This window comes from Artemia franciscana, chromosome 16 (genome assembly GCF_032884065.1).
Source record: "Artemia franciscana chromosome 16, ASM3288406v1, whole genome shotgun sequence".
Taxonomy (NCBI): Eukaryota; Metazoa; Arthropoda; class Branchiopoda; order Anostraca; family Artemiidae; genus Artemia; species Artemia franciscana.
The window spans coordinates 23,814,264-23,828,790 of record NC_088878.1 but is presented as its reverse complement, the minus strand read 5'-3'; the positions used below and the strand labels follow the sequence as shown (position 1 = coordinate 23,828,790).

The 14,527-nt window shown below is 34.9% G+C and overlaps 1 protein-coding gene across 10 annotated transcripts in view; it reads right to left on the bottom strand.

Moving 5' to 3' along the window:
* LOC136037250 (muscleblind-like protein) overlaps window positions 1-12,549 on the bottom strand; it is a 295,621-nt gene extending 283,072 nt beyond the window's left edge. For 7 of the 10 annotated variants that reach the window (XM_065719873.1, XM_065719879.1, XM_065719878.1 and 4 more), the window contains exon 1: window positions 12,429-12,530. The gene's annotated coding sequence lies outside the window, so the exon portion shown is untranslated. Of the gene's footprint in view, window positions 1-12,428 lie in introns of all 10 variants that reach the window. The other 3 variants (XM_065719866.1, XM_065719871.1, XM_065719865.1) reach the window with 2 other exon arrangements.
* Between the last annotated feature and the right edge of the window lie 1,978 nt (window positions 12,550-14,527).

The window sequence follows — 14,527 nt, the reverse complement described above, 5'->3', positions numbered from 1 at the left end:
CAGGATAGCCCGCCCGTTCTTAAGCCCGAACGTCCTTTAGCTAAAAGTAAGTTGCCAAATATACTTGTGTGTAACGCTAGATCTTTGAACAACAAAACTGATGCACTTGAAGTTATTGCCAGGCAGAACAACGCCTCAATAATAATAATAAGCGAATGTTGGGACACTTCTGACGAATCGGCGCGCATCAAAGGTTACGCAAGCTACTTTAATACGCGTCACGATCGTGGCTTGAATCGTCGAGGAGGAGGCGTTGGACTTTATGTTCGTAATGACCTATCCTCAAGGCTGTTAAGTGAGCCTTTTGACTCCGACCACGAAATATTATGGACCGAATGCAAACCTGCACGTTTATCAAAAGGATTTTCATGTTTAATTGTTGCTTCGGTCTATTATCCTGAAAGTGCTAAAAACAGGAAAGACTTGATTGAACACATTCAGTTTTTCGTAGACAAAATGCGCCGCAAGCATGTCTCTCCTGGCTTTGTTATTGCCGGAGACTTCAATCAAACTAATAGGCAATGGGTTTCAAATATTTTAGATTTGCGACAAGCCGTTACAATACCTACCCATCAAAGTGGCAGCATACTGGACTTGATTTTTACCAACTTGACAGACTTTTATTACGCACCGAGATCCCTAGGACCCCTTCTGAATTCTGATCACTTTATCATCTTCTGGGAAGCCAGTTCGGCAATTCCGAAGCCAAAACGAGTCAAGTATACGGTGCGACCACTTACTGAGGACTCGATATCTACATTTGGTCGCTGGATCGGTAATTATCAGTTTGAGGACATTTGCTCTGAACAGGATATTAATATTAAAGTCAATAAGCTGAATACTCTGCTTCAGGAGCAATTTCAGACTTGTTTTCCCGTAAAAGTCATTACTGTGAGTGACACTGATAAACCGTGGATAACCAATGATCTAAAGAATTTAATAAAAACCCGTTGTCGCCTTCATATCGCTGGTGATACCGTAGCTTCAGCCAAGTTGCGTAATCATATTGTTAAACTAAACAAGCGTGCCAAGAGGCAGTATGTGAGGGATAAAATTACTCCCTTACTCACAATAGACCCCCACAAATGGCATTCCTCAGTAAAAAGACTTACCGGTAAGACAACACTCAGAGATCTAAGGCTCCTCAAAGAGGACGGTACCTTAACCTCAGCTAATGAAGTCAATTCTTTTTTTGCTGACATTTGTACCTCATTTCCATCAATCACCAAATCAGAAATTGATACTATCATTGCTGGTGCAGAGATTGAGGACGTATGTGAGGTCTCTGAATTCACTGTTTATAAGGAACTCCTAAGACTGAAAGCGAACTGTGCGTCCTACCCAGGTGAGCTTCCAGTAAAGCTGTTACGTGAATTCGCCATTTTTCTTGCTAAGCCACTCTCTTCTATAATCAACCAATGTTTCCTTCAGCAAGTATTCCCTAGTGCTTGGAAAAGAGCATATGTCCGCGTTATTCCAAAAGTAAGGTGTCCAAAATCTTGTGATCAACTCCGGCCTATATCAATAACTCCGAACCTTTCTAAAGTTGCAGAAACGTTTATTTACCGCAAACTTATGTCACAGGTCTCTGCACATCTAGACCCGTATCAGTATGGATGCTTAAGAGGCAGCAGCACAACTGTTTATTTAGTACGGATGTACCATCTCATTGTCGACTGGCTCGACCGAGGAAGTGCTATAGTCGACCTTCTCCTCGTAGACTACCGAAAGGCTTTTGATCTTATTCGCCATTCCGTTGCTATCACAAATCTACGCACCATGGGTGCGCAAAAACATATTCTCCTTTTAGTGATCAATTTTTTACAAGCCCGCTATCAGTGCGTTTACAGTCTTTTCCCAGGAGATACCGACTCCGAATGGGTCGAGCTTACATGCGGAGCCCCACAAGGTACTAAGCTCGCTAGTCTACTGTTTTTGGCAGTGATAAATTTCATCCTTTCCGGCTATGAAGAAAGATTTAAGTATGTAGACGACTTGTCAGTCCTACTGAAGTACATTGTTGAGAAGTCTGAGGCTGTCCCCCAATTCTGTAACGAAATAATCAAAAACTTCAAAGATGAATGTACTGCGAACAGCCTCCAAATCAACGAAGGAAAGACTAAAATCCTTCGCTTTAATCCCCTGAAGAGAGACTTTGTGTGCCCTCCTCCTCCTTATCCTAGTGAATATTCGGCAGTAGTGCTTGGTGTCAAGTTTAGCATCGACTGCTCTTTCAGCCTCCATGTCGATTCAATTATCAAAAAGGCAAATAGTGCGATGCCGACACTTATACTAATGCGTCGATTTGGTTTTTCAGTGACACAACTAAGGATAGCCTATCTTACTTACATTCGACCAATTTTAGAGTATGCATGTCCCGTATGGGGCCCACAAGTCAATAACACTATTTACCTAAGTGACCAGCTTGAGTCAATACAAAAAAGAGCAGTCAAAGTAATATTGTGCGATGCTTTTACCGAATATAAGTTAGCATTATCCACTTTACAAATTCCCTCTCTTCAAGAGCGTCGTCTCAGTTTGATCCTTGAATTTGGCCAATATCTTCTCAGAAGTGATAAATACAGATCGATACTACCACCAGTTTTAGTGAAACATCGAAGTACTAGGTTGAAGAAATTTGACAGATTAGCAGCACCTCCTTCACGCACAAATCGTTTTTCCAACTCATTCATCCCTTTCTTTGTATCAAAGTATAACAATTGTTGATTTTAAACTATTTGTCTTCTGATTTTTTTTTTTGTCGTTTGATTTAATCCTTTTTTCTTTTTTGTAAGCACAAGCGCCATTTAGTTTTATGACTACGAAAGATTGTGCAAATAAAACCTATTCTATTCTATTCTATTCTAAGAAGTACTCCAAACATCTGAGCCAACTAGACACCCAAGGTCATCCCCCCTCCACCTCTTCTTTGACTCTAGGACCAATCTTTAAATGTTAGTCATTTAACAAGATTTGTGGCCCTTGACCCAGAGGCAATTTTATTTCTTTTGAGTATGTTGAACAAGAATTACTACCTAAAATTTTGATATAAAGCAGTTGGGGTGAAAAAAAGGATTACAAATCCTAGCTTATTGGAAAAGTTTTTGTCCCATTTTCAACTGAAATTTTTTTCATTTTTTTTCTTGATAAGATTCAATATCATGGGAAGCTAATGGGGGGGGGTGGCAGTAAAAACAGGCAAAGCAAGAGGCTGGCTGTCTTTCAATCACTTTCAACTCTAAAAATATGGCAATAAAAGTTAAAAGTTTTCAATCAAATAAGCCTTTTCCCAAGTTTCTACAACTATCCCTTTCATACAAAGCATCATGGGAAAAATATATGGAAGGCTTATGGCTCTTTACTAATAGCATTGCCTCTAAGAAGCATCCTTTTGCAGTTGCATAGAATCATTTCTTTACTTTACAGTGGATTTACAAGGCCAACATCAATTCAAAATCAAAAGAGTAAATTGAAGAAGGTTTTAGCAATGAACAAGCTTCTAAGATTACAATACACTGTCTCAGAAATGTCAATATGCCACAAAGCAAACTTGTGCCATATTTGTATTGTACACAAACAACCTTACAAATTACTGTTACAATGTTTAAGGCCATACAATACCTTAAAGGATTGCCCTATCTTATCCATTATAAACTTTTTTAGTTTATATGGCCTAACTATTTAGAACTGTTAGGGCAGTCTTGCCATAACTTGTAAAGCTTGAATAAGAGATCTGAATGAATGAGAGAAAACTAAAAGCCAACATCTACTTCCCAAACACCTTAGAAAAATCATTTGACTTCTCCCATTTTATGCTGGAGACAAAGAAAGTGTGTTACATCAGAAAATTTTGCAGCAATGGGAGTTCCATGTGGTCCTAACTGCTTTCATTGAAAGCCTTGCCAACACAATGGAGGACAACTTTTATTGCCTTTTCAATCAGATTACATTGTCAAAATGTTAATTGTTCAATTTGTTAATTGACCCTTTGTCTTTAAGTTGGGCAGCTGATATTCAGGCTCATAAGATGATTTTAAGGTATCCCATCCTCTTAACTGACATAAGGACAAAGATATTAAAGGGGATACTTGCCTTCAGGGGTACAGAGCTCAACAAATGGCAGCCCTTGTAAAAAGTAACATGTTTGAAATCTACAAGACAAAAAAAAGCTGTTTGTCAAAAAAAATAATTGTTCTAATCATCTTTTATAAATTCAAAACTGGATATAGAACAAGATTTCTGTTACCTGGAAAATGTGTACTAAAGTAGCAACCTTCACACAGCATTGCCAACAAAGGTGTTATGAGAGCAGTACTTTTATTTTTCTTCACCACCAATTAAATATTTGGCTGTCAATTTCTCAACACTTTTGAAATGACAAGCTCTAAGAGGAATCTTAAGTGTAATCTTAAAATATACTATTTCTACTTAGAATAAAACATATTGAATGTTTTAAAAGCTGAAACATTGTTACTTTACACAAAACATGAAACCTATCATTTTCTACAACTTTTTTTTTGTATTGCAAAGACAATTTGGTCCTAGAAATAAATTGTTCTTGGCCTCTTATGTATGTCAGAAATAAGTAAAATGAACTTGGAATATATATATATAAAAATAAGTTGTCTGTCTGTGGATGTGTGGATGGATGTGTGGATGGATGTGTCAGGTGACGTCACCTGAAAAAACTGGATTAGGTGACGTCAAAACTGAAAAAACTAAAAAAAGGCAAAAACTACAAAAAAAAACTAAAAACTAATAAAAAAAATAAAAAAGCTAAAAAACTAAAAAAACTATAAAGGTAAAAACCAATAAAAAACTAAAAAAAAAACTGAAAAAACTAAAAAAAGGCAAAAACTACAAAAAAAAACTAAAAACTAATAAAAAAAGTAAAAAAGCTAAAAAACTAAAAAAAACTAAAAAAACTAAAAAAAGGTAAAAAAATAAAAAAAATAAAAAATAAAAAAAAACTAAAAAAAAGGAAAAAACTGAAAAATAAGCTAAAATAAAGGTAAAAACCAATAAAAAACTAAAAAAAAAAAAGGAAAAAACTAATAAATGACGACACTCAAAGAGAAAGCGACCAGGACAAAAGGAATGTTCGATTAGCAATCAACAAAGCACCGGGACACAGGGAGTATAAATGACGACCAGGACATAAGTAAAAAAAAAAAACTATCTATATATATAAAAATAAGTTGTCTGTGGATCTGTGGATCGTGGATCAGGTGACGTCACCTGAAAAAACTGGATCAGGTGACGTCAAAACTGAAAAAACTAAAAAAAGGCAAAAACTACAAAAAAAACTAAAAACTAATAAAAAAAAATAAAAAAGCTAAAAAACTAAAAAAACTAAAAAAAGGCAAAAACTACAAAAAAAACTAAAAACTAATAAAAAAGCTAAAAAACTAAAAAAACTAAAAAAAAGGCAAAAACTACAAAAAAACTAAAAACTAATAAAAAAAATAAAAAAGCTAAAAAACTAAAAAAACTAAAAAAAGGTAAAAAACTAAAAAATAAATAACGACCGGGACACAGGGACACAACTACAACGGGGACACCGGGGGAAACAGGGGGATATAAATGACGACCGGGACAAAAAAACTAAAAAGAAATAAAAACTAAAAACTAATAAAAAAAACTAAAAAATCTAAAAATCTAAATAAGCTAAAAAAGAAAAAAAAGGAAAAAAATAAAGGAGAAAAACAAAACTAAAAAACGAATGTATATACAGACCGGGACACCGGGATACAAATGATGACCGGGACCCGGGACACAGGGAATATAAATGACGACCGGGACACAGGGACACAACTACAACGGGGACACCGGGGGAAACAGGGGGATAACCTGACAATCTATTTATATGCAAAGACAATGGGACAGCAAAGAATGTTGTATATTCGCAAGTTTATATAACATAGGGACACAACTACAATGGCGCGTAACTATTATGGCGCGTAACGACTTACGCGCGCGGGGGGGCTTGGGGGGGGCGCGAAGCGCCCCCACCAACTAGGTGTTGGGGTGGCGCGAAGCGCCACCCCAACAGCTAGTATATATATATATATATATATATATATATATATATATATATATATATATATATATATATATATATATATATATATATATATATATATATATATATATATAAATATATATATATATATATATAAATAAATATATATATATATATATATATATATATATATATATATATATATATATATATATATATATATATATATATATATATATATTTTAAAAATTTATAATTTCTCAACACTTTTGAAATGACAAGCTCTAAGAGGAATCTTCAGTGTAATCTTAAAACATACTGTTTCTCCTCAAAATCAACTTTCTTTCCTATTTCTGGATGCACAATAAATGTTGTTATTTCTATAATACATTGTATATTACACATTGAATGTGTTAAAAGCTGAAACATTGTTGCTTTATACCAGCATGAAGCCTATCATTTTCTCCAACTTTTTTTGTATTACAAAGACAATTTGATTCTAGAAACAAATTGTTTTTAGCCTTTTATGCATGTCAGAAATCAGTAAAATCTACTTGGCATATATGTATATACGTATATATATAAATATATATAAATATATATATATATATATATATATATATATATATATATGTATATATATAATGTGCCTCTCATCTGTTTCTGAATCTTCTGGTTCATTCTAACAAACAGCTCATTCTCCATGTTAAAAGTGAGAAAAGATATTTTTCTGCCTCAGATGCATATCCATACCAAAAATAGGAACAGAGCCATTCCTAGGGCTGGTGGTGGCCAGGAAAAATTGATAACAACACCCATCTCCTATCTCAAATATATGCCAAAACAAAGTGGAAATTTGATCAAAGTGGGCAACCCACCAGCCATGGCACCCAAGGCACCCAGGACTACCTGGCTCCCCCCACCTTTAAATGACTCTGAATATGCATAAAAAAGTAGAATTTTAAACTCTCTATCACCAAAGATGACAACTTTTCTAAAGTCAATTATTATCCATGATATGATATAAGGCTAACATCAATACTGTAGAAATTGAAAATGTCAATTAGAAGAAAATTAAATATTCTAATTTGAAAAGTCAAACAACAGCAGATCATTTACAAAATTCTGAAATAATATTATAGACTTAGCATTATGCTTTAAGTAAAACTACTTTTCAAACTGATGTAGCTGAGACTAGAACAATCAAACACAATACTGATCACACAAGATCATTATGGAACCAACTTAGGCTAGCATCTTAGGATTACACTTGGAATTTGTCATTGCCCAGCAATTAAAAAAAGACTTAAGAAGTTCAAAATTGTCACATAGCCTACTACACAATTCCTTTTTGTATGTTCTTTTTAGGCATAATAATAAATTCACTATAAAATGAAGCAACCCGCTGACAGTCTCATATATAGCCCATGAATATTTATGGACTAAAAGAAAATGCTAGTCAGTATTAATGCACAGCTTGGGCTCTTGATAAGGAAACATGTTATTAAGCAATCTTCACTTCACAACAGGCTATGCAGAAAATTGTAGTTAAAACTTTCTGAAGCTACTTTCACTATACTTTAGGGGGCTGGAGATAACTTGTCAAAAACAACCATGGAAATAAGCATAAAATCAGCAATCTACAAATGTTTCTCGTTTGGTTCAGTTATGTCCCCTTCTGAAGAGGCCCAACTGCAAATTTTTGGTAACTATTGAATAATTTACATAAATGACTCACAAGTGAACATACCACTTGATGCCTCTTTTATGCTCTTCCTGATTAGGATAATTGTTTTTGGCCCAATTCAATTTTAAGCCATGAATAAAGAAAAAAGGCATTGAATGGTATTTTCACTTTTTTGTGGGTCATTTATGTAAATTATTCCATATTTACCTATACCTTTAGAGGTTAGTATAATTAATCAAAAGATATTGAATATTACAAAGGAAAATGGGTAAGGTTTATATTAATGGACTATTCAGGTAGCTTGATAAAACCAGAACACTCAGTGATAAAACCCTAGAGTTGATTTTTACCAACATTAAAGATTACTACTTTGCCCCAAAATAGCCCCTCTATTAGGGTCAAGTGACCATCTGTGCATCTTTTGGACCCCTTTATCATCCTTTCTCCCAAAACCATCGATCAGTTATTCATATAGACCCATTACTGACAAGAAGATTGCCCATTTCTAAGTAAAACTTAGCTCCAAATCTTGGGCCAATACCAATCTTACCAATGGAGATGAAATGGCTTCTAAGTTTTCAGCAGAACTTTTCTAGTTATACTGTGACACCTATCCAGTGAAAAAAGTTAATCGGAAATCCAATTGTCAACAATCAATAAAAAAAAAAAATTGTGCCTAATAAATGACTGTGATAGACTCTTTAAGGAGGGATTTTTCCAAGAATCTCGAAAACTTTGAAACATTGTTATTAGTGAAATCCACAAAGCAAGAAAAGAGCATGGTGCTCATGTGCTCAACAAGTTACGGTATTCTAACCCTAAGAATTTCCACAAATATATAAAAGATCTCATGGGAAAGGTCTCTTCTAAGTTTTCTTACTGGATAGTAATGGTGACCCAGAGAGTGTGAATATTATAAATGATTGTTTTGCTTCAATTTGTAAAACTCACCTGCCACTCCAAAATAAGCTAGTTAACAGTGCAGTGAGTGACATTCCTGTGATTGAAATACATCAGACCCTGCTTAAACTTGAAAATCTTGACACAAATAAGCCAGTATACCTAGGTCATATCCCTACCAAATTGTTTGTGAAATGTGCCCAGTATTTAAGTGTACCTCTAACTGCAATTTTTAACTAATGTTTTGTAGATGGTATTTTTCCAGTGTGTTTTAAACAAGCTATTATATCACCAATACCAAAAAACAAGACCTCAAAAGTTCCCTTTGACTTGAGACCAAAATTGAAAACCTCTATTTTCTCTCAAATTTTTGACAGTTTTCTTTACAATTTCCTCCAAGATAAAATCAACCCAAATCAGTTTGGCTTTAGGCCAAATCATACCACAATGCATTGCTTAATGTATATACTTGACACTGTTTTCAAACATATTGAGTTAAACAGTTCCTATGTTGATGCTGTTTTTGCTGATATTAGCAAAGTCTTTGACAACTTGGATCATCAGACAGTTATTGATAATGCAAGGGCTTTAGGTTTCAGAGATTTTGCTTTATGTGTGGTAGCTATTTTTTTGTCTGGTTGTGAGCAATGTGTAGTCTTCTCTAATGGAGATTCATCAGGTTTCTACCTCAATTTCCTGTGGAGCCCCCAAGGGACTAAATTAGGTCCTTTAGCATTTTTTAATTGTTTTTAACAATGTTTTACCAAATTTTGACAATACTTTTAAATTTGTGGATGATTTCACATTACTTAACCTTTGTCAAACCTCAAATGCTTTGGCTGTTAAACTTGACTCACTTGTTAAAAACTTAAAGAATAATCTTGACAAAGTTAAACTCAACATAAGCCTACCTAAAAGCAGCTTAATGCTATTCTCCTTTCTAAAAAATAGAACCCAAATCAACAATTACCTTGGCACACCAAATTTGAATATGGTTAAACTGCTTGGTGTGCAGTTGGACAATGGCCTTAATTGGAAGTCCCACACTTTTCACTTATTTAAATCTGGTAGTTTTCTCCTTAAGTCTTTCTCCCTCCTCAAATGGTTCTCCATATCAATCCAGAACCTTCAAAAAATTTTTGTTCTTATATAAGACCCTGTCTTGAATATGCTTCCCCTGTCTGACACCCTGGGTTGACCAATGCCCAATACTCTAAAATTGAAAGCATTCAAAAAAGAGCAATAAAAATTATACTGGGGACATACTATACTACTTACAATGAAGGTTTGGCTAGACTTGAATTTACTACATTGGAATCATAATGTCACATCCATACCATGAACTTTGGGCACAAGCGCCTTAGTTCTGACTATCATTGATATATTCTTTCCCCCTTCAAAGAAAATCCCCCCATCCTTCCTAATACAAGACTTATTGCTTGCAGAGCTTCAAATAACCAACTTGGCTTGTGTCCCCAAAAGTTGACCATGAGGTACAAAAACTCTTTTGTTCCCTATTTTATTTTGCACTTTAATAATGGATTTAATTTTGCAATTATGTTTATCCCTTAACATCTGTTTTATCATAGCAATTGTTCTGATATGCTTATGCTAGCTTGTGTGCTATTTTAGCCAATAAATCATATTCTATTCTAAAGTGAAAAATTTGATGAAAGTGGGCAACCCCCAGCCATAGCACCCAGAGCAGCTGTCCTGCTCCTCCCATGTTTAAATGGCTCTAAATATACATAAATAAGTAGAATTTCAAACTCTTCATCACCAAAGATGACAATTTTCCAAAAATCAATTATTACCCCCTGATATGATATAAGGCTAAGATCAATACTGTAGATCTTGAGAGTATCATTAGAAGAAAAAGTAAATATTCCAATTTGAAAAGTAAAAACAACAGCAGATCATTTAGAATATTTTGAAATAATATTATTGACTTGACATTATGCTCTAAGTACAACTACTTTTCAACCTGATGTAGCTGAGACTAGAACAATCAGACACAATACTGATAACACAAGATCATCATAGGATCAACTGAGGCTAGCATCTCAGGATAACACTTGGAGCTCATCATTGCTGAGCAATTAAAAGAAGACTTAAGAAGTTCAAAATTATCACATAATACATGATTCCTTTTTGTATGTTCTTTCTAGGCTAAATGTAATAATCAATTCACTTGAAAATGACCCCCCCCCCTGAAAGTCATATATATTGCCAATGAATATTTAAGTACTAAAATAAAACACTAGTTAGCATTAATGCATAACTTGGGTTCTTGAAAAGAAAAGAAGTTATTACACAATATTTTAATTAATAATATGCAGAAAATTGTAGTTAACCCATTTTGAAGCTGCTTTCATAATACTTTAGGGGGCTGAGGATAATTTGTCAAAAACAAACTAAGGGAATTAGCACAAAATCAGGAATAAAAAAAGTGGTGTTTTTTTGGGGTTCTGGCATATCTCCTTCTGGAGAGGTCCAACTCTAAATCTTAGTAAATATTGAATAATTTATAGGTCAATGTTCCTATTACCTGAACAATTGTTTTGGGTCATGAAACAATTGTTAATAGACACATTTTGACTTTTTGAACATCTTTTCTCTCTTGCAAAACTACCACAAACTCACCATTATGGAGTTATTATATATTTGCACATTAGGGGGGGGGGGTAAAGCATAGCATATATTAAATACACCAGTTTACATATTTAATATATGCTATGCCTTAACCCCACCCCCCAATGTGCAAATATATAGCCCAAATTTGTTTCTAAACTATTAGCCTATAGATTTGCAATTTCAAATATCCAATCAACAAAAACAGAAATGATTAAAATTCTATATATGTGTAAATACAGGATATTTGGGCTGTAATAACTACATAATGGTGAGTTTGTGGTAGTTTTGCAAGAGAGAAAAGATGTTCAAAAAGTCAAAATGTATCTATTAACAATAGTTTCATGACCCAAAACAATTGTTCAGGTAATAGGAACATTGAACAACTTATATAAATGGCTCAGGCTCACAAATAAAGTGAACATATCACTTGATGCCTTTTTAAAGCTCTTTCTGAATAAGATAATTATTTCTGGCTCAAATTCAATTTAAAGCCCTTAATACAAAAAGGGCATCAAGTGGTATTTTCACTCTATTTGTAGGTTAGGTCATCTATGTGAATTATTTAATATTAACTTAGACCTTTAGAGGCTAATATAATTGACCAAAAGATATGACATATTACAAAGGAAAAATAAATAAGGCTTATATTAATGGACTATTCAGGTAGCTAAGAAATAAATTTACCTCTAGAGTCAGAATTGCATATCCAAATTTAATATTCAGTTGCATTGGAAATGAACTTACTATCATTTACCTAATGGGCAAATATATAGCCTTAACTGAATTTGGATATAGCCTACCTGAAGCAATATGTACAGGGCTGGTGTTAAAATTCATTTCTCATATAAATAAATGTTACAGTGGGATTCAGGATGCAATTCTGACTATAGAGGTAAGTTTATTTCTTAGCTACCTGAATAGTCTGTTAATTATACTGGGAAAAATTATGCTGTTTTTGTGCTTTTCTAAATTTTGAACACATCTATCCTAGGTCAATATATGCAACCATCATAGAGGGAAGTGAATTTCCAAATGAAATGATTGTTATATTTGGAAGGAGCTCAAAAAAGGCATTAGATAGGCTAGTGTCTTCACCTTGTACCTTTGTCAGCAGCCTAACAGAGTCATTTGTAAATTTACCAGGTTTACGATTATTTAGCCTATTGTAGCTGAAAAACACTGTACATTATAAGTTTTGTATGAATACTTTGGTTGGATGGCAGCTAATAAACTCGTATAACTTGACAGCCCACACAAATTTTGAAATTTCGGTTATTTCTTCAGCGGTATCAAGTCAAAATAATTGTCTAGTTCCCTCTATTTTTGGAAGTATCGCCTCATTCTACCGCTGCCTAAGTGAAGTGTAATGAGCCTTTGACTTTAATATACTATTTTTTCTTTTCCAGCCACTTCGTCTGGAAGAGTCGTTGAAACTTCAGAGGAGGTTGTTCAGTTTGAAACTAAAAGTTCTGGGATCCTTTTTCAGGTTGTATATACTCTCAAGTGAGATTCCTTATTGCAGTTATGTGAAGTTTATTTGGTATAAGGATAGATTCAAAATATCTTGGCATGAACAAAGCAATTCAATGAAATCTAGTATCATTCAGAGACTGTATACTAAAAATAACAGCTAGAAATAAAAGAGGTAGCCATCCGACAACCATGTCAGGTTTTTAAAATCTCTCTTTCCGATCTAAATTAGAATACAGGATTAATTGTTGAAGCCGTCGCTGTGCCAAAAAATGACTTAATAAAGTTGCGTTTCCATTCTACCTTTTTGGCGCCATCTATCTTGACTACGCTAACTGCATTGCACTTACTGCGAGAAGTCACAGGTGGCGCATCGTCCACCAATGGAAACAATCCGACAGGAAAGAAACGTGGATGTCGGGCAGGGAAAAATGAAAGGAGAAGGCGTACGGGGTGTGCTATTTCGGTACTAGTGACAAGCCGTGACTATTGTTCTTCGCCAAAACAAGTGTTTGAGCGAAACCTGGTGAAAATCAAGATATCCAGAGCACCTAAAATACCGAGTCTGAAGAGATTTGACGAAACTCCCGTGTGCCCCTTCCAGGATAGCCCGCCGGTTCTTAAGCCCGAACGTCCTTTAGCTAAAAGTAAGTTGCCAAATATACTTGTGTGTAACGCTAGATCTTTGAACAACAAAACTGATGCACTTGAAGTTATTGCCAGGCAGAACAACGCCTCAATAATAATAATAAGCGAATGTTGGGACACTTCTGACGAATCGGCGCGCATCAAAGGTTACGCAAGCTACTTTAATACGCGTCACGATCGTGGCTTGAATCGTCGAGGAGGAGGCGTTGGACTTTATGTTCGTAATGACCTATCCTCAAGGCTGTTAAGTGAGCCTTTTGACTCCGACCACGAAATATTATGGACCGAATGCAAACCTGCACGTTTATCGAAAAGATTTTCATGTTTAATTGTTGCTTCGGTCTATTATCCTGAAAGTGCTAAAAGCAGGAAAGACTTGATTGAACACATTCAGTTTTTCGTAGACAAAATGCGCCGCAAGCATGTCTCTCCTGGCTTTGTTATTGCCGGAGACTTCAATCAAACTAATAGGCAATGGGTTTCAAATATTTTAGATTTGCGACAAGCCGTTACAATACCTACCCATCAAAGTGGCAGCATACTGGACTTGATTTTTACCAACTTGACAGACTTTTATTACGCACCGAGATCCCTAGGACCCCTTCTGAATTCTGATCACTTTATCATCTTCTGGGAAGCCAGTTCGGCAATTCCGAAGCCAAAACGAGTCAAGTATACGGTGCGACCACTTACTGAGGACTCGATATCTACATTTGGTCGCTGGATCGGTAATTATCAGTTTGAGGACATTTGCTCTGAACAGGATATTAATATTAAAGTCAATAAGCTGAATACTCTGCTTCAGGAGCAATTTAAGACTTGTTTTCCCGTAAAAGTCATTACTGTGAGTGACACTGATAAACCGTGGATAACCAATGATCTAAAGAATTTAATAAAAACCCGTTGTCGCCTTCATATCGCTGGTGATACCGTAGCTTCAGCCAAGTTGCGTAATCATATTGTTAAACTAAACAAGCGTGCCAAGAGGCAGTATGTGAGGGATAAAATTACTCCCTTACTCACAATAGACCCCCACAAATGGCATTCCTCATTAAAAAGACTTACCGGTAAGACAACACTCAGAGATCTCAGAGATCAAAGAGGACGGTACCTTAACCTCAGCTAATGAAGTCAATTCTTTTTTTGCTGACATTTGTACCTCATTT